Below are 20,908 nucleotides of genomic sequence, written 5' to 3' on the forward strand. Positions count from 1 at the left end.
AGCATCTAATCTCAAGTGGGAGATCACAATAAGTTTGAAATAGAAAAAAAAAAAAAAGGCTATCAGGGCCCTTTTCAGATGTTGTTGCACTATCAATGCAAGAGGCGTCTTTTGAGGATGTTAATGTCCTTGGACCCCTCATTTTAATTTTAGGTTCTTTGATGGGTTATGAACTGACATTATTATCAATTATAAATCATGGATGATTTGTCTCTTTTGTTATATTTTGACCTCTCAGTGTGAATTGCACCACATTATTAGTCTATGGATACCCTCAGTCTTGATTAATTAATATATAAGACAAGATTTTACACATTTGGTATAATCTAATTCTGCAAGTCACACACCAATGTGGAAATCATGAGAATATATATATAAACTCTGTGGCTGTAAATGGAACATGACCTTAAGCTAGGATTTCCACCCCTTTATATACTGGATTTGGGGGGTTTTAGTGGCTGAAAAGCCAAAGGCAATGGCTACCATGTAAAAGCATCAGATTTTTTTTTTTTGCCCTTTTCATGAGTACAGCTTACCATGCCCAACAAAAGAAAAAGTGCTCAGTTTTACTTTGAGGAACTTTTACATGCATTACATCATTCTGTTGAGGAGTGCAGCTAAATGAGGAGTCTGTACATTTCAAGCTGTAAAAATGGTTCCCTAATCCATAATATACTTAAGAGATTTTGACTTGAAAAGGTAAAATTTCCCTTTAGGTCTGTCTGCCTAAATTAAACTTAAGTTTTTGGGTTGGACCCCAAGTTTGTGGGTTATCTTATTTATCATGAAGAGTGGTAAAGAGTAGCTCACTGTTTCAGAAATCAGACGGGCATCGAAACAAAAAAGGGGTCCAGCAGTTGCATTTTTCCCTTTTTAAAACAGTGTGCGATGTTACACCAATACATGCACGAGAGACAATTTCGAATACAAGGAAGTCTATTTGGTCTGGGAAGAGAGAGTGTCAGTGTGGAATCCATTGATTAGAATATGAAAGTGCATGAGAAGGAATCCCCATATTAGTGTTGTGGGGATGCTTTCCCATGAGAGAGAGAGAGAGAGAGAGAGATGAATAAATAAAAGAAAAAAAGAACTCTAAAAAATAAATAAATAAAAGTAAATTCCAGGTCATAGGGGCTGTTCCAATGTGCCTTGATGCAAGCTCCAAGGTTGAAGTAGGTGTCCCAATAGAGAAGACCTTAGAAGATTTTTGTTGTTTTGTAGTCTTTTAGGAAGACTCTCTTGAACAAATGGAACTTTGTGATCTTCAAGAAAGATTCTTGGGAGAAATAGTTGAAGGAGCTTGGACCAAGAGAATCTTTGAGAGAATGACTGCCACATCATCTTTCATTATGGGAATTGAAACAATCATCAAGAAGGATGCCACATCATGCATCTTCTACTATTAAGCTTTCAACATATCAAACCCTAAAATCTTCTATGATATCGCAACCGTCGATTTCAATTGAGCTTTAATGGTTGGGATTAAACCTTTATGTTGCATAATAAAGACTAAAAAAATGTTAGTCATGGGCTTGCTTTGCATTATGGGCTAACTAGACTTGATGTGGGTAGAATTCCATAAAAGCTTAGTTGTTGAGCTTGAATGCTTGGACTGCATCAGATTTGCAAGTCTGAGGATGATGGATGATCAGGTTTTCACGCTAGGGTTTCCTTAAGTCCAAAACAGAGTGAGTCGCAGGTCCAATGACACTTTAGATTTCTTCTTCAAGCTTTGGTTTTAGCAAATAAAGCTTCATCTTCATCAATGGCACAAGGAATTTCTAGATTTTGGTTTCTCCCTCCTCCTTAATCACTCGACCTCTCTCTGTTAACAAGTTCTCTTCGTTAGCAGAACAGAACGTGTTCTCTTTTATTTTATATACGAGGGCAATATGATCATTTCATCTTTTTATTTGACATCGTTAATAATAGGGGGTGCAGGAGTCCAAATCCGAGCGTCAGCGAGGTGCCTGGTATTTGGCCATTCTTCATGGGACGTCCGTGAAAATTACCCTAAAAAAATTCAATGTTAAGTCAATCTCAGACATCATTGGTAAGCTTGCCTTTAGTGCTGTAATTCACCATATTTGGTGAAAAAAGAATAAAAGAAAATGGACTTTCACATCACGTATTATAAAACAGATCAAAGAAGCTATTTCTTTTGAGATTGGACATAGGCTTTTTCCAATTCGTTATGCAAACCAAAACACAATAAGAAATAGGCATCTCACTATTAGTTGGGACCTTCCTCTAATTTCTCCTCCAACCCTGATTTTTTGATGTATAATGTTTTACTGATGTTTCCCCCTCCCCTAACGTTTGATTTATCATCATTTCATCAATTGTTGGTCCTCATTCTCTAGTTTCTGATATATCAACATTTTATTAGTTGTTTAGGACCCATTTTGTCTTGCCTATGGATTTTATTGTACTCTGCTTTTTAACATAATTTATTTTTCATGAACCCAAAAAAAAAATGTTATTGTACAACTTTATGTGTGAACAGCTAGCTAGCCTTTACATCTGCAATTGACCTTCTTCAGATGAGAAACAATCTGCAATTGATGACACTTTTTGAATTACTGGCTTCAAGCTATCTTACAATTTATGAGAAATGAATTTTATTTGTTACAGAGCAACCCAATACTATATGTTTCTGATCAATTATCTTTTATACTTATTTTTCAGCTAGCTTTATGTTCTGTAACCATTCTTGAGTTAGTTAATTTTTTTTATTTACCTATTAGTTTATTTTAATTAATTTATGACCTCTAATAGAGCTGATTAGAGGACAAGGATCTATGTAGCCGACCCCATTTAGTTGGGATAAGATTTGGGCACTTACCATTTCATGGGTTTCTTCTAAACTTGAGTACTTACTATTTACTATATATAGTCAGAGAAGGTTGATAAATTTTTTGGTAGAGAGCTCAACTTAGTTAGATGGTATATTGCCTTGAACTAAATGTAGAAAACAATTAGATACACTTCAACATCACATCTCCTGGGTACGTTATTGCTTACTTTAAAGCAAAATTTTGTTAAAGAAAAAGGTCCATATCCCTTGCCTTTGAATACTCACCTCATTATGTCCTTCCACCAATCTTAGGTTTTACATTGACATAAAAATGCAAAGAAGTAAGAGACTTTTGATGGGTCATTTTCCATCATTCAAGGAAGCAATCTTTAAGTTAATGTGGTTGATCATTGAAATGAGACAGATTTTAGTGCGTTTCTGTGTGAATCAAAAATTCAAAAAGAACACTCATCCTTTAAAGGTTTTCAAGTGTTTTGACATTAAAGAGATACCATTTATAAGAACAGTAACTGAAAGGTAGGTGTGGCTTAACGACCATCACATGAATGATGTTTCCCCAATTACTTCAATCACTGCTAAATGGTCCACATTTTCCATTCAAGATGTTGGCATTTGATTCCTTAAAAGTCTTAAATTTAAGGAGGATACTGTGTAAACTTGTTTGAAATAAAAAGCAACAGGATGCTCAACCTTGACAAGAGAACCGTCAGATTCCATCTGAGACCCAAACATGTTCTTCCTTCACAATTTAACCTGTAGGGGATTGAGTTGAGGTCAAGGTTCAAGGTATCGGAACCGAATCACTCCAATTTTCTTGAACCCTAGATGTTGTTAGACTATGATGTCTTGTATTCCATCGTTTGCATAAGTGGACTGATTCAGAAGGCCGTTAAAAGGCCGTAAATACGTTATATGGATATTTCGGTAAATTACCTGTATAGGATTTTCCTATAAATTTGTAGTGAGAGTTCTTTATCTATAAGAAATCTAAGAGAGGTGTGTGGATGAGCAGTTATAATACCCTATTCTCCATTGATAGTGAAACAAATATCATATCACTGAACGTACGCAATCTTGATGTGATTCCATTCTTTTCTGCATCGTTTTAGGTTTTCATTTTTCTACAGAAATCTGTGGAGCAATTCAAATTGCATTAGGATCAGTATCAACCGATTCTGATTCGGATTGATTGGAATCATCAATCAAATTCCAATTCCACAAACCATGGTTAGGATGGCTAAGATCTCAACCTCATGCACCTTATTTCCTAAACATGGCTTTACAGTCTCAACCAAGCCTCTCAATTTGGCAAATTCTGTATCCTATATTCATCACTGTAAAGGCAGCACTGATTACTATTCCTTAACAATTTTACCTAGTGAGATCTGAGAAGCCAGTTCTCCCAAAGCTACAGTAATTTTTATTTCTTTTCTTAGCATGTTACATGAGTGACAGGACACTCCTTTAATGCTACAGTTGTTGCTGTTTATTGGTATTTGTTAAAGTATCCCCCACATATGGAAGAAAGAAAGAGAGAGAGAGAGAGAGAGAGAGTCCATGCACTTGGTGGGCCGTGGTCCATATGCTTACTAACAAAAGCTTTTTGGCATAATAAGGTGGTCCCAAACAAGTACTATCCCATGTCTAGTGTTTATTATCTTCTTTTAGACTACATTCTCCTTACACAACTTCATTGACTTTTTCTTGCATTCTGGGGGGGGGGGGGGGAATGTAGGGTCCTTGATGGGCACTAGTTGATGGAAAGCATTTGCAACTTCCAAAAGCTAGAGAGATGCCAAGTTACCCAAAGTGTGAATTCCTGAGTCTTAGAACACAAACTTAAAACTAGATATGGAAAGCTTGAGAAATATACAGAAATTCTATGTTTGACAATATGTGCAAGAGCATGTTTCCTTGTTTCTCTGTTTGAGTGGGTGATGATAATAATTGAGAGCCATGTGTCATGCTGTAGATCCCCCAAATTAGGTTAGTTAAGGAATACCTTTTAATCACAGACCATGCCCAAGGGAGGATGGTGGGGTTAAAAGCTCAGGAGTTTCTTTGATTTCAATGTCCTTATTGTGGTTGCAGCTTGAGCCGTATCATCTCCAGTAATAATTTTTGGGCATTTATATAACCTATTACAGAAACCAAATACGGAACCGGATGACCCTACTCCCCAAGTATCGAATTCAGGGGGTACGCCCATGGTTGATCCTACTCGCTATCACTCTATTGTTGGAAGCTTTGCAATATGTCACCCTCATGCGCCTTGGTGTTGCTTTTGCTGTTAACAAGGCATGTCAGCAGGATGCATGCCCCTACTGAAAATCATTGGACTCTTGTTAAACGAATTTTTCACTATCTCAAGCACAGCCGTACACGTGGTCTTCTTGTAGAACGTTCACCCAATACATCTCTCCAAGCCTTTTTTGATGCAGATTGGGCGGACAGCAGTGCTGATCACCGATCCACGTATAGGGGGCTATGCTATATTTCTTGGACTGAATCTCATCTCATTTTTTAGTCTTCTAAAACTGTTGCACGGTCCTCCACTAAAGCGGAATATAAGTCACCCAATACATCTCTCTCTCTCTCTCTCTCTCTCTTAATGTTTAATATAGAATGCTCTAGTGGTGAGAGAGTCCCAAAGAGACCCAGAGTTAAGTGGTCTCTCTAACCTTTAAGTACGTGGTTCTCACTACTTCTCCCTGACCTTTATTATCCTATACTTGATTCTTCTTTTTCTATTAATGTTTTTTTCCATTTTTTTTTTATCTTATTGTGTCTTTTCACTTTAAAATCACTAGGATCCAGGGGAGGTAGTTGTCGAAAATGAAAACCTAAATTGGGTAGAAAGTATTGGGAATCACAAACAAAAAATCACACAATGCACAAAAAGAATTACAGGATTTGGAGAATAAGGTTCCAGCCGCTCGTCCTCACATCTCTCTCAAAACAATCTTAGAAAAAAAAAAAAAAACACTCACTACAAATATGAAATATATAGCGAATAATATACAACCAATTTAATGAAATACCCATATAGTCTTACAAAAAGATTTCTAATGCAAACGACAGAATATAAGACACGTATTCTACCCCAATAGTGGTGTGGTTAATTAAGGGATATGGAGTTTTTTATTTCAATATCCTTGTGGACATCGAGGAAGAGTTGGTTCGATCCTATTAGTTATTTATAGGAGAAGAGATCTCTACTTGATCACATGGTTTCTACACAAGCGTTGGACCAATGGGAAAGCACGCCTGGTTATCTACCTAGGGGGCAGAAGCGTCATTTCCTGGTTCTGAATAGGCTGTTGCTAAAGTGCATTCATGGCACACATGTGACTCAAGTCCCAAAGTTCCTAGTGTCTTTCCTCCATACTCTGTGGGAGCAAGTGTCAAACAAGTTCATCAGAACTCTCCTTGGATCACTGGGTTCATTATGTCCCTACAGTACAAACATCAACCAATGAACCGACATAGAGATCCAGTATTTTCTTGGTGTCCTTAACTTTGTAAATAAGGATGCTTATTAAGTGAATGTGCATTGTTTTTTTATTTTTTTTTGAAAATTTATGCCTATCACTCCTGGAATTTTAAAAATTATGTCAGTACCCCTGAGTGCTAACTCTGTTAATTTTATTTTGAAAAAACAATTTTGCCTTTTCTTATTTATCAATTCTCTTTTCTTATTTGTTATTAAGGAAATTTATGTTTACCACTCCTGTGGTTTCAAGCACTTACGTCTACCACCCCTGATTTTTTTTTTAAATTCACCAAAAAACAAAAGGTGCTTTTACATATTTACCCCCCATTTGTTTGAAACACCATTGTCTCAAAAGGGAAAGTCGCCGCCCACACATCCTCTGCAAAATCAAGCGTAGCACTTCTACCGAAGCATCAGGTGATCGCAAAATGGAAGGTCGTCGGCTCCCAAACCCTTGTCGCTCCAGATCCTAGGGTATGCAACGGTAACAAGGGTGGATGGGATGAGTTTATTAACAACAAATAAGAAATGGCAAAATTGACTTTTCAAAATAAAACTAACAGAGTTAGCACTAAGGAATGTACATAATTTTTATAAATCCAAGGGTGGTAGACGTAATTGTTTGAAAACACAGGGGTGATAGATGTAAATTTCTCTTATGTAAAAACACCTTCATTAAGGGTATTATGCGCATTTAGTTAATATTTGGACGATGACATCATCACTTAACTGTTCTCATCTAACGGTAGAGGTACGTTTGTAAGAATCTTTCAAAATACATGGAGGCTTATGAAATAGATGAAATTCCAAGGGTGGTATACGTAATTGTTTGAAACCACAGGGATGGTAAACGTAAATTTTCCTTTTTTTTTGAATGAAAAAGAAAGTAATTATGGGCCATGGGCTTAATATATTTATAAGTTTAATGTTGTAATGGGCTATAAACCCAAATATTATGGACTTAATTCCTATATGAGATTAAGTTTGTAGTTAGTTTCTATTTTGTAATAGTTTAGAAAAGTTTCTATATGGAAGAAGACTGAAGTTGTGAGTGATGATTCTTCCTACCTTACATAAGGGTTTTTTTTTTTTTTTTTTAAATATTTTAATTATTTTGATTAATTCCATGAAGTTATAAATAAAGAGTATGGGGTCATACCCCACTACCAATGATTTGAATAATTTGTTAATCTTATGCTTTCTCATTTTTGTGAGATTCAGAACTCCTTTGCTGTGAGATGCAGTTTGCTCTTGTGAAATGCAATATTGACAACTTCGGTGAGATGCTAAGGAAACTTGGTGGATACCAAGTTGGACTGGTGAGTGGTGAGATGCTAGTCAAGCTTTAGGTGGGAGGCCTAGCTAAAACATATCTTCTTCTTCTTCTTCTTCTTCTTCTTCTCTCAAGGTCAGATTCTGTTCTCTTCTTCAAACTCACACCAGTTGTTTTTTTTTGTTTTGATTTCTTAATTGTTGCTCTGTCCTTTAACTCCTATTGAATTCTTTTCATGTTTTAGGATAGGTTCTATTGCTGAAACAATCTCCAGCCATTCTATTGAGCCCTCTTTCCTATGTCCTGAGGCAGCACCATATGTTGCTGTGATTTCTTTTTCTTGCTAGCTTCTAATTCCAACCTTAGTTCCTACTTTGTTTCCTTGTTATGTAATTGCTACTCTCTGTAGAAATTAATTTTGAAATTTTGTTTTTAACCACTTTCTATTTTATCTTAATAGAAATCCAATCATTAGTTTCTATTTTGGATTTACTTACTCTTCTTTGTTCTAGTTGCAATTTTACCGAAGTTACTAAATCTAAACACTATTTTCCAGTAAGTTGCAATTTTCATGTCCTATTGATTACTTCAAATATGACCCTTGGATTGGCCCCCAATTTGACTGGGAATTTCTGATCATGCCCAGTCCAAACCAAAGACTAGAAAGGTTTAAATGGATTTTCAAGTCATTTTTCGACCGGAGTACAAACCCAAGACCCAAAGCCATTGTATTTTTATCTGCTCCATTTCCTTTCCGCTTCATTTCCCCAATTTCCTCTAATAGAGGGGGTGGACCCCACCAGGGCAGCGTGTTGGGGCACAGTTAGGGTGATCATTTCTGCCCCCCCTCTCTATTAAAGGAAATTGAGGAAACGGAGAAGAGCACAGTTCCACTCATTCAACAAAGTGGCCCTACCTTACCTCCCTCAGGTGCCACAAGAATTAATTATAAAATCCTATGACTTTCTAGTACTGCAGGAAAAACACAAGTTTATGCTAAAGTTGAAATTAGATATTCAGATCTAGCACATAACAAAATTAAACTTACCTAATAAAGCAAAATAAAACATACATAAGTGTGAAGTTTAATGTTGTAATTTGGAGAGCAACTGGGCCTTAAAAACTTTAATTCCGAAGGACAAGAGCCATGTATCTAGAAGTTCTATAGATATCCAAATCACAAACAGAAATGATAAAAAGAAATAGAGAAAGAAAAGGGGAACAAGAGGCCTTAGAGTTCACGTACAAGAAGAGTATCTAAGAATGGGAGAATAGAAAGGAAGAAAAATGATGAGAAGCAGAGAACAATATTAAGAGTCAATAAGAGACAGGAGATAAGACAGAGACCTTTCAGATACAACTGAAACCATAAGCGGCAGAAACCACTTAACCAAACTCAAATTTCCATTTAATCTCATATAGCCATAGCCCATAGGACATGGTACATATGCTTATTTAGATTTCTCAAAATTTTACTCTTACTATGACTAGAACTTGCCTAATCCTAGTACAACTCAAATCACTACTATTTGACAAATAATTTACAGAAAAGAGCATAATTGTATTCCTAATGAAAACTAAGACCAAACAATAGTTATTAGATTTTAAAACTCTTAATGCTGCTCGGAAGAGATTTGATTAGGGGTGTCAATTTGGCCAGGCAAACCTGAGCCTGCCCTAAGCCCGAATAGGATCTCGACCCGGTTTTTTTCAGCCCGCAGAGCGGGATTGAGTTTAATTTTTTCCGGGTCCTGACTGGGCTAGGGTAAACCCCAGTAGGGTTGGTCCTGGCTCGAGGGTTTGTTAGGCCATGATAGGCCAACTTTAAGACCCCTAACGTTGGGCTGGGGTTTTAACATGCCTGGCCCACCCCAGCCCAGCCCGTTGACACCCTTAGATTTGATATAAGTGTATCCCCTGAGTATGTCAAGTGGAGGGATCCTATTAAGCGATTCTATCAGCAATTTTTTATTAGAGTCAAACTTTATTTTATAAATAATGACATTTACTCACAAGGACACCCAAAGTTGGATATAACATGGAAGCCCGGTAAGTTAATAGGATCATTACGACTTAATCCTTTGCAAAATCACATAATAGACCTACTTATTTGCATGGAATTAATTACCGTCACTACCCCAATCCATTGGAATGTTGTATACATAGAATCTTAATCATTGATTAGACATATAATAGTTTAAAAAACTGTCACTGAAGGTGTATTTAGGGGGGTACGTGTATTTAACCCTTAAAAGAAGGTGTCAAGTTCTAGTCACACCAATAGAGGTGTCATTGAGACACTCCATAAGACCATAACTAATATATAAGATATCTCTATTAATGCATGACAAGGGTTCATATCTTTATAATACTTTTTTTTTTTTTTTGGATGAAAGTGTTATCACACAAACCACACACCAATCCCAAAAGGTTAACCGACTTTTGGGACCGTGAAATGATGGATATATACAACACACATCACACTCACACACCCGATGTGGGACTAAACCCACACATATTTTTTTTTTATTTTTTTATATCTTTATAATACTTGACCTAATAAGGGCCCTTTGGGGTCCATGCATGATAATATGTGTTGGAAAAGTGAACATAAAGAAAAGGCTGGCCGACATGAATGCAACCACCACTTAAGTTTCTTTTAATTCCAACCTTTGAAAGATTATTTTTTTCAATATTTGCCACCTCTATCATAAAATATTTAGATCAATAAAATACATAAGATATATATAAAATTGAGTCAATTTTCAAACATTTTCAAATGGAACTTCTAGTGTTTTATGGAAAACAAAGGATTCCAAAATGTTAATGGTTCCTACTAAAGATGTATATTTTCTTTTTTATAGCTTTATATTTAAATCATTGATTGTATTAGCAAATAAAAGTTATTTTGTAAATATTTTTTGATAATAAGTTATCTTGTAAAATTACATAAGAACATAATTTGACTTAAAAGGGGAAATTGCCACTTTGCAGTCGAATGTAGATAAGCTCATCTTAGTGACCCATCTGATTTTGGCACATGGTAAAAGAATTTGGCAATTTCAACCGTTGGATAAACATGATACTTTGGATATGCTACTCGTGGAATTACAAACACAACTTCGACCACGTATTCCATTGTGTTGGCATATATCCTTATGTATGTTCATGTATGCCTACAGTACTCACCACTGCACAGTCCTTTAATTTAGGTGTATGCCTTTGAGCGTGAACCGATGTCCTTATTTACTTTTATCCTCTAGGCTTAGAATTTTTATTTGCTCAAACATTGATGGCTCAAGTGTCCATTTTTTTCATTGGGGGTTATGCCCCGGGTTATGAGAGTTGTTGGAGAACCAAATCTTCCAACCCAACTCACCTTTTACAAAATCTAGTGATTCGGGTAGTCAAACCAGGTCCGGGAGAGTCAGGTTTTTCTATTTTTTCAAATACAATAAATATAGATAAATAATTAAAAGTAAGAAAAATACACAAAACATTTAAAAAAAAAAAAAAAAAACCTCAAACCGAAATCAATGTTGGTTGTGTAGTCGATGTTGAAGACAAGATTTAGATTTGTTCACTTGTTGACGAACAAGGATCCTCTACAGTACCGGCGGGGTGGCAGTGCGCATCCGACGAGACACAGCAGAGCTCATGTGGCACACATGGCACACATAGCCTCTGCTGTGCCGTCAGATGTGCACTACCGCCCCGTCAGGTACTGCAGAGGATTTTAATTCCTTGTTGTTGACACTAGCCAAGTCTTCAAGCTTATTGATTCGGTTTTTGTTTGTTTTGTTATTTTTTTTTTTCTTTTGACTTGGGGTCAAGTATCAAGACTATTTTTTTTTAGTATTTTTTTTTAAATGATCCATCGAGGAGAAGGGTGAGAAATTATATGCAGGATTGCCAGTCAAAAAGACCTTTTTTTTAGTAGAAAGCCAAGTCTCAAGACTTGGTTGTCCGACAATGGCTCCAATATTTTTCTTTTATATATATATTATGAAAAGAAAAATAAAAGAAACGGAAAAAAAAAAAAAGTTTTTTCTTTAATCCCATAAACTCAGACGGAGATAAAAAGCTTCAAAAACCTTTAAAAAACAAATGAAGAAGTGGAAGAAAAAGCTGGATTACTAAAATAAACCAAATAATTATGCAATTGCCATCTATGGTCCTGAGTTTTAACCAGAACTAATCTTCCTTCAATCTAATTCTATCAACTCTGTAACAAAAATAAAAGTGAAAGTCACAGTCAAAGCTGTCTTAGCCCATGGAATATAGACTATAAATAGAAGCATTTTTTGGTCATTAATTTTCGTGTTTCTTGAAAAGCAATAGCTTAGGTTAGGTGTTTGAGGTGGGTTTTGTGTAAGTCAAATAGCAGTTCATGGGATATCTCTATGGTGAATTACCCTGAGAAATCAATAAGAAGCATCATCTTGGATTCACAAGAATTGAAAAGTCTGGATTGACATGGGGCACCCTATTTAAATTTTGGTGGTATTATATGAAATTAAAAAAAAAAAACAAAATATTGATCTGGCTTTCTTTAGTTTGTCGTCTTTGGGTAAATGAATTTTCCCCCTACTGATGGCCTTGCCCATAGGTGGGGGATAACCTCATTTTGCTTGCATTTTTGTTTTTGTTTTTGGTGTCTCACTGACCCAGCTTGTATATTCTTTTTCCCCTTTTTCTTTCTCTTAATACAAATGATCGTCTAGCTAAAAACAGAAAAATAAAATAAAATAAAAAAATAGAGCGATGTTTTCCTTCAACCCACGTACTTTGACACACATAGTCTTATTTGATAGCTCCGTCTTAAGTGTAACTGACTAGGTTACACTTGAAGTTATAACTTAATTTACGATCCAACAAATGTCCCTATATTTATAATAAAATTGCAGGTCAAAATAAGGGTAAGTATGTCATTTAAGTTTTAAATGATCCTCTATAACATAGACCAATCCTGTCAATTTCCTGCAATAAATACAAGTCCTTCAACAGAATTTCCTTATCCAAAATTTTCTCTTGAAATATTGGAATCAAAACTCCATTAAGTCCCAAATAATTTTCAGTGTACATCATTGCTGGCCTGGGATACTGAAATATATACCCCTTAAATGCAGTAAAAGAAGAATGAAGAAACTAAAGAAAAAAGCTAGAATTTCTAATTTGAAAAGGAACAATGTGTGAAACCAAAATGGTTAAAATCATGTTTTGTTTTGGGATTTGGAATGCTTTATAGTAAGTCCAATTCCCTTTGGTTGAATGAAGTGGTTTGATAATTTCAAAAAGCCAAGAGGGGGGGGGGGGGGGTTGGATTTTTTGTTTGGAACTTTAATGGGTAAAAAGTAGGGTTTTGTTTTGGGGCTAGGAATGCTCAGCAAGAAATTTCTAGGTTAATTGGATGAAGTTTTTTTAAGAATTCCCAGGAATAAAAGGGGGAGTTGGATTTTAGTACTTTCTCTTTGCCTTTTTTGCTTAATTGTTTCATTTCTTCTATTTTAAGAGAAGAGCCAATACAGTTCAAAAGTTCCTGCAGTTGAATTCTCTTTGAATTATTTTACAAGTATACTGTCCTTCTTGTTAAGAAAAGCCAATAAATACAGTTCAAACATACTTCATTAGATTTCGTAATAAAACAAGGCCCTGTCATCTTAGAGTTCACATAGTCTACGGTTTCTGACCGGTGCGGTTCTCTAGTGCCTCTCACAAGAGGGGGTGGGACCCACGCATGACACCTAACCCAACACTCTATCAGGGTGGGGTCCACTCTTATGGAAAAAATTGTCTTCCTATTGTTAAAGATATTCAACTCGATTTGATTAATCGCTACAAAGATGTGATCTTCAGAGGGAAGGAATCACACTCCGCCTGCCCTTCTTATTAGAAATTGGGGCTTGCTATGTTTTGTGGTGTGGTTAGGCTTTGTTTTATCCGAGGTTGTGGAAGTTGTCCCTCGGGGGTTGTCCTTGGGAAGGCTGTGTATAGGGGGTGCAAGTTTAGCCCTGTCGGCCCGAACCCACCCTAAGCTCGAACATGGCCTAGGTTGAGAATTGAGATACCTGGCTTAGAGGGTGGGCCAGGACTGAAAATCTTTGGCCTAGCTGAGTCAGGATCGGGTCGGGCCAGGGTTGAGGTGTCATGCTGAGCTAGTGAGTCCAGCCTGAACCAACCCGACTCTGTTTTAAGTTATGCTATAAATATATATTGATATACGATATTTATCAATAAATATAAATTTAAATGTTGTTTCCATTTAAGAAGAGGATTTGTTGAAAAAACAATCCCAAAAACATTGATCATAAACTTCCATTACAAAAGAATACTGGACAGCACACAAAGAAAAAACACAAATTAAAATTTCAGTCTTTTCACCGAGTAGTTCTTATAACCAATGCAAAAAACACAAAAATTCTCTTTCTCCACTCCACTCTAGTTAGGTTGAAATCTTGAGGTAAACAATATGTCTTCTTGACTCTCCTAACCACAGAATACCAATCTAGCATACCATGATATTATACAAATTAAATTATTGTCTTCAGCTTACTTGAGTAGTTAACTGCAATATTAATAGGACTTGAGAGTTGAAAGAATTAGAAAACTCATACTCATCAATCATCATCCATGAGAGAAGGTTTTTTCTTTTTTCGATGAAACTATAAATTTTCAGGGCAAGGATAGCAGTAGTGTAAATACACAAACGAGGAGGAAACAGTTGTAATTAATTAATTATTGGAATAGTGACTTAAATCTCAAGTTTAAAAAATCTGCTTTACCAACAATTGCACCCCCCCCCTTGTCAATACAATACAATACAATACAAAATAATAAATGGTATAATAAGAAGATTATCATTACCGGACCAGGATCTGCTCCCTGTGTTTTTTCCATACCTTCTTTTTCTTCTTCTTCTACTCCCTCCGCTCCCTGTGTCTTGTTTTTTCGCTTTTGGTTGTTCAGTTACAACAACTTATTGTTTGGGATTGGGTGAAACCAGACTCCCAAAGTAGCTCAGTGTTGTAATTCTACTACCTGTATAATTGGGAACACCATGAATCCCAAGAATCCTAACCCACCCTGTGCAGGGATCATAAGAGTACAACACTTCCCTTGAGAGTATAACTTCACCATTCTTTGAATAACATACAGGTTGGAAGTAATCAGAAGACATTGTTGTCACCCATGGATGTTCGATGGACAACATTTTCTCCCAAGAATTATCCTCCTCCATCATCTTCCAAACCTCATAACCCCATACACCCAAGAACTTATTATGGAGGACGAAGCAGAGTTGTCCTCCAAAAACAACAACATTCAGATCAATCACATTGTTCAAAAAGTCAGGCAGTGGCACCTTTCGAAACTCCTCACCTTTAAGATCACAGGAAACTATAAAATTGGACACCGCCGTCTCGTCCTCGAGCTCGCCCTGGCGCTCAGGAACCCAATGGATAGCAGAATTTGCAAAAAGCCCAGTTCCGGAAATATCGTAGGTGAGATAGAATGGCACATCACCGATGGCGATCCTTCTCCATGAATTGGTGTTGAGTGAATAGACTTTCACCACCGAACAGTCACTGTTACCGCCGTTACCAAAGAATCGCACAACCCTTAAAACCTTGTAATCATCGGTGGTGGAATCGTAACCGAATCCATAACTAACATGAATCGTTGGCTGATGGGGAACATGAATATTATTAAATCTGGCGAGAAAATCAATAGGTGGAAGGGGCAGCTTCTGATGCCTTCTGGTACAAGGATTCCAGAGGCAGAGATCCTTATTAGAGTTGGTTATACAGAGTAAACCGTTGCATGAACCCACTATTGAGATCTCGTCGTTGTATAGAGATGGAAAGGGATGATGATGGAGGGGAATATCGAGGTTTACCGTTGGTTTTTGTTCGCAAGTATCTAAGTCGACAGATAATAGATTGGTATTGCTTTGAAAGTTGCTATCAGGGATGATAATGAGGCTGAGGTTGCTATTGCTTGCAAAGGATCGATTGAGTTGCATTTTGACGAAAGTAGGATTTGTTATAAGAACAAACCAGGGTTTGCATGCACAACTGAATCTTAGAAGAGACTTGACCGGAAGCCTTGACAGTATCTCTGCAATGACGTCCATAGGGAGGTTCTTGGTTGCCCTCGCCATTGCCTCCTCTTCGTTTATCTTCTTCTTCTTCTTCTTCTTCTTGTCCACTGCCCTAGCTAGGGACCAGGGTTGGTTGGGTTTTTTTTGTTTCCAAAGAGAAACTGAAAGAATAGAAGACGGTGGAGAGCGTGAAGCAGTCAGTGAAACTGCTATTCCCCAACTCCTTCTGATAAGGAATCACCATTGCTGAAGACTCGAAGGTTTTTCAGAATTTCTAAATTATTCAAAAATCAGAATCCTTTCTTCAGCTACTAAATTACTCTCTCTACTTTCCTTTTTATCCCCCTCTTTCTCTCGTCTCTATAAACAGTCTAATTCCCCAACTCCTTCTGATAAGAAAAGAATTTCTAAATTATTCAAAAATCACAATCCTTTGTTCAGTTTTTTTTTTTTTTTTTTTTGGTAAAATCCTTTCTTCAGTTACTAAATTAATCTCCCTATTTTCCTTTTTATCCCAATTCCCCAACTCCGTCTGATAAGGAATCACCTTGCTAAAGACTCGGAGGTTTTTCAAACTTACAAAATTATTCAAAAATCCTTTACTCGAAGGAATCCTTGCTAATAACTCTCACTCCACTTTCCGTTTTATTCCCCCTCTTTCTCTCCCTCTCTATAAAGGAAGCTACCATATACGGATCAGAGGTGATTAAAAAAATCTCTCATTGCCTCCACCATCGTTACACACCAAATCCTTCCATAGTGGACCAAATCTACCAAACGGAAATTTTTTTTATTTATCTATATTTATTTTAAATAATCAATAAATAAATTAACCCATTATGTCGGATCAGGATGGTCTATGGCATGCTGTCCGGAGAAGCCATAGCAGAGCCCTAATGAGGTGTGGCGCAATGACCGCCTTACGGCTGCTCGGGCAGGGGGTAAGGTGGTCATTACACTGCGCCTTATTCGGACGCTACTATGGCTGCTACGGGCAGGCAGGCCATAGACGATCTGAATTGCATTATGTCCTGAGGAGAAAAAGTAACTTATGGGTTGTGGGGGGAGTGTACTGCCCACACCCACACAATGGAGCGAAATGATGACCCCACCCCTAAGGGTGTCGATTGGTAGGATCTTTGTCGTCTCCATTTATCTGCCCTTCCATTTCCTCCATTTCATCTAATAGGGGAGCCGGGGGGCGGACATGACCACCCCACTCCCTGCTCGGTGGGGTCCACTCTCCCTTATTAGATGAAATGGAGGGGCAGATAAATAGAGACGATAATTTTCCCAATTTGGTATGGTTTCTTAACGGTTTTGGGCCTCAAGGGTCAGATTAGAACCGGATCAATATGCTAATCAATTCCAAACCCAGGGATCCAGGATCATTAACTAATGCATGGGCCGATTTTGGTTCCTAATCGGTTCTAAAATACAAAAAAAAAAAAAATTCCTAACACATTCTGTACATATATTCAATAATATTATAATAAGACAATACTTTCAATTACATATGCAACCTACCATTATTTTTTTTCTCAAATAACATAACTAGTATATAGTAACTCATATTTTATATTCGATTAATAAATAGGAACACCACCACCCTCATTAATTAGGATACCACCCTCATTAATTAGGATTACTTTAAGCCATACATATTTTTTATTAAGTTAGAATTCTCAAATGAACATTTAAAATAGCAATCAAATCTTTCGTAAAATAGTATATGAGACAAGAGGTACCAATCAAAATTGAAAAATTGATAAAATAAAGGACCTGTCTTTAGCTCTCATGACCTTAAGTCAAGGGCTGGGCACTGGAAATGCGCTTGTTCGCAGGAATATTTCAATTGACCCTAGCTGTAGAAGGTGTGGTGAATCTGTGGAGACTATCAACCATATACTGTTTGGGTGTCAATTTGCTCAGGGTGCATGGTTTGGTAGCAGTTTATCCTTCTCGACCCCTATGGATGATAACCCCAAGCTCTGGAGGTGGCTAAAGTCTTGGAAGGAGTTCGACTTCCCTTCCAAAGCGTGTAGCAGTGAAACGCTGAGCAGAGTGCCCTTCATGTGCTGGTCCCTGTGGCTAGCTCGTAACGACTTATTGTTCAACAACAATTGGGGATCTCCGGTGGATGTTTTCAACAAAGCCCAAAAGGCCTTTGATGAATTTTGGGCGTTGGAAGGTCATGCTCTGAATAAGAGGGCGCTACATGAACAAGTTCCCGTGCCCAATCTTAGTTCTGATGGTGGTTACCTGATACACTGTGATGCAGCTTTTTGTGCGGAGACCGAAGCCAATGGGGTTGGGTTCCTGATCCAGGATTCACAAGGAACCATGTTAGGAGCTTGGTCGTTGCCTTTGATGTTCCATGACGTTCTCCTTGGGGAAGGAATGGCCGTTAGGGAAAGCTTGCGTATGGCAGTCCAGCTTAATCTTCCACATCTGACTGTAGCCTCTGATAAGCTGAGCGTGGTCAACTTCGTCAACCACACTGCCACGGAGCCCCCAACCCTGGTTTCCAATGTCATATGGGATATTCAACACCTGAGACAGAAAATGTCTAGTTGTCATTGTGTCCATGTTTCTAGGGATGCCAATCTCATTGCGCATTCTCTAGCCCGAGGGCCCTTCCCCCCGTTAACAGGATGGATTGGCCTATTTCCACTCCCTGGTTACTAGAGTTATGTAACTCTCAAATCAGGTGTTTTGTTAACCCCCCTTTGAATGAAATTCCCCTTTACCAAAAAAAAAATAATTATATAAAATATAAGGTTAGAAAGTGGATTTATTTCGGTTCCAACGGTTCCTAGTTCGTCTTTCAATTCTGGAACCGTTGGGATACCAATAACTTAATCAGTAGATCCAAAACATGGCCAAGAACTTATTAGTAGATCCAGAACCGACCCAATAAACTATTGAGTGGGTCTAGGGGTGTCAATACCCAACCCGAACCGATGAAACTGGCCCGAACGAGCCCGAACCACACCGGACCGAACTCTTAATGGTTCGGGTTTGGTTTGTGGATCCAGAGAGGCAAACGGTTTGGGCTAGCCTGACGGTGCACCGGTAGCCCGAACCGTTAGGCTTGAACCCAAACCAAACCGACCTAACCCGATAAATGAGTAAATCAGTAAATGCCTAATGCCCCATTACCCCCTAAATGTGTTGTGATAGTTTCTCACTTTATCTCATATCCTTTGTTAGTGATTACCCAACCAATTGTATCCATAGGCCATAGGACATAAGATAGAAAGATGCATTGTATTTGAAATAAGAAAAATTAGCACTAACCGGACTTTACTAGTTATATAAAACCGGTACCAAACCGAATCCAAACCGATATCAACCCTTTATCATAAATCGAAACCGACACGAAATCGAAACCGCACCGAAACCGAACATTTCTTAATGGTTTGGTTTCGGTTTCTATAAAAGTCACACCGAAACCGAAAAACCCGAAACCTGCCCGAACCAGTCCTTTGACACCCCTAAGTGGGTCAGTTCCAGTTTTTACGAGCTGATTTTGGTGCCCAATTGACACCCTTACCCACCCCCCAAAGAAAGGTGGAAATCCCACCCCCATGATGCTTCTAGGCGCACTCTCATTGTCCCCTATGTGCTGGGGCCACGTTCCCCCTACAGAGAACTCTTGCCCTCTTTCTTATTATCCATTTTCTCTTATTTCACTCGACTTTCCTGGCGGTGCTGTGGGGCATGGTTTTTCATTGAAAGTGACTTGACCCCGATACAGAACTGTGGGAGGAGGATTATGTCATTAGCGATGGCATTTAGAACAGATCGATTGTCCATGGAAAATCAAATCCAAAAGAAGGAAAATTATTTTACTACTGTTTAAAAAGACAAAGAATGCCACTCTTATATTTTGAGGTCCGACCCAAAGCCTTAAGGCATTAGGTGGAAAGAGTTCCTCAAGCATACGAAGGACAGCACAAAGAATTTGAACAGACTGATGTGAAAATATAACTCTATAACTTCCAAAATCTCAACTAGAGGTGTCAATTCCATGCCTGGCCAAGCCCGGCCCGGTCTGGCCCGATTATTAAACGTGTTAGGCTTTACACGTTTAATAATTGGGCGGTCCTATTGTGGGGTCCTAGCTTATCAGGCGCCTGACTGAACCGATCGATTCCAGGATTTGACTTATTGACCCTGATTACAACCAGACGTAGCCCGACCCATTTAAGATAGATTGAAATTCCCATTTTACCCTAAGATACATTTTCTACTGATTAAGTTGATTGGATGAGTAGTTGAGGGTAGATCTGGAAAGTTGTTTTGGACAGATTAAAGCAATTGATTATTATTTTTAAGCTTTGGGTTGATTGCCCTATACGTAAATTCTATTATCGAATTATCGCTATGCAACAAGACAAATGAAAAAGGCATCATAGGATGTTCTGGTAAATTTACTTTTGATGTTTTTAAAAAAAAAAAAAGGAAAAAAACTTTGGGCCTTGTTTGCTATTTTAAGTGGTGCTCTTTCTTTACACCATAAGATACATCTAGGAAAGAAACCTTGATGATCAAGTTATTCTTTAATTAATGGATACTGGATTGATTAAGAGGTCACGAATTCGAGTCTGAAAACAGCCTCTCTGCTAAAGCAGGGGTAAGGCTGGTACATTATGACCCTCCCCGAATCCTGCAGTGATGGGAGCCTCGTGCACTGGGTATGCCCTTTTTGGATTGATTAAGATTAATAAATAATGAACATCATCCTATTAGCCCGATTAAAGACCATTTATAATTAAATAGGCCCATGGAACAATTAAGGCCCGATTCTAGTAGCTCGATTATAGCCCGAGACTGACCAAATCTGTCCAGACCCGACCCGATTACCTAAATGGGTGATCATGGTGCAAGGCTTGAGATTGGTGGAGCCTAGTAGGCCCGACCAGTTGACACCCCTAATCTCAACACACCCTCTGTGGTATAGTTTTGTCATAGTTACCTGTACACGGGAAAGACAACTTAGTGAGGATAACCAAGTGAGTTTGGCTCTGATATTACGACAAGAAAATTAAAGCGCTCCACAGAAGCACTTGTATGAGGCTTTCTTTTGTATAATTTTATTTTTGTTTATGAGCTATTTATAAACAAACAAGTAATGAGAACCATTTTCGATCAAAAAATGAAACCGTTTGATAAACATTGAACATAATAGAGTATAGAATGAGAAAACGTTTGATAACTACC

The 20,908-nt window shown here is 37.8% G+C and overlaps 1 long non-coding RNA gene across 1 annotated transcript; it reads left to right on the plus strand.

Annotated features, from left to right (window-relative positions):
* The first annotated feature begins 3,216 nt into the window (after positions 1-3,216).
* On the plus strand, positions 3,217-15,679 carry LOC122641343. The gene is made up of 3 exons (XR_006329888.1): positions 3,217-3,227; positions 11,470-11,473; positions 15,550-15,679. It is a non-coding gene; the product is annotated as an uncharacterized LOC122641343 (long non-coding RNA).
* Positions 15,680-20,908: the final 5,229 nt, after the last annotated feature.

The sequence above is a fragment of the Telopea speciosissima genome, chromosome 10, assembly GCF_018873765.1.
Source record: "Telopea speciosissima isolate NSW1024214 ecotype Mountain lineage chromosome 10, Tspe_v1, whole genome shotgun sequence".
Lineage (NCBI taxonomy): Eukaryota > Viridiplantae > Streptophyta > Magnoliopsida > Proteales > Proteaceae > Telopea > Telopea speciosissima.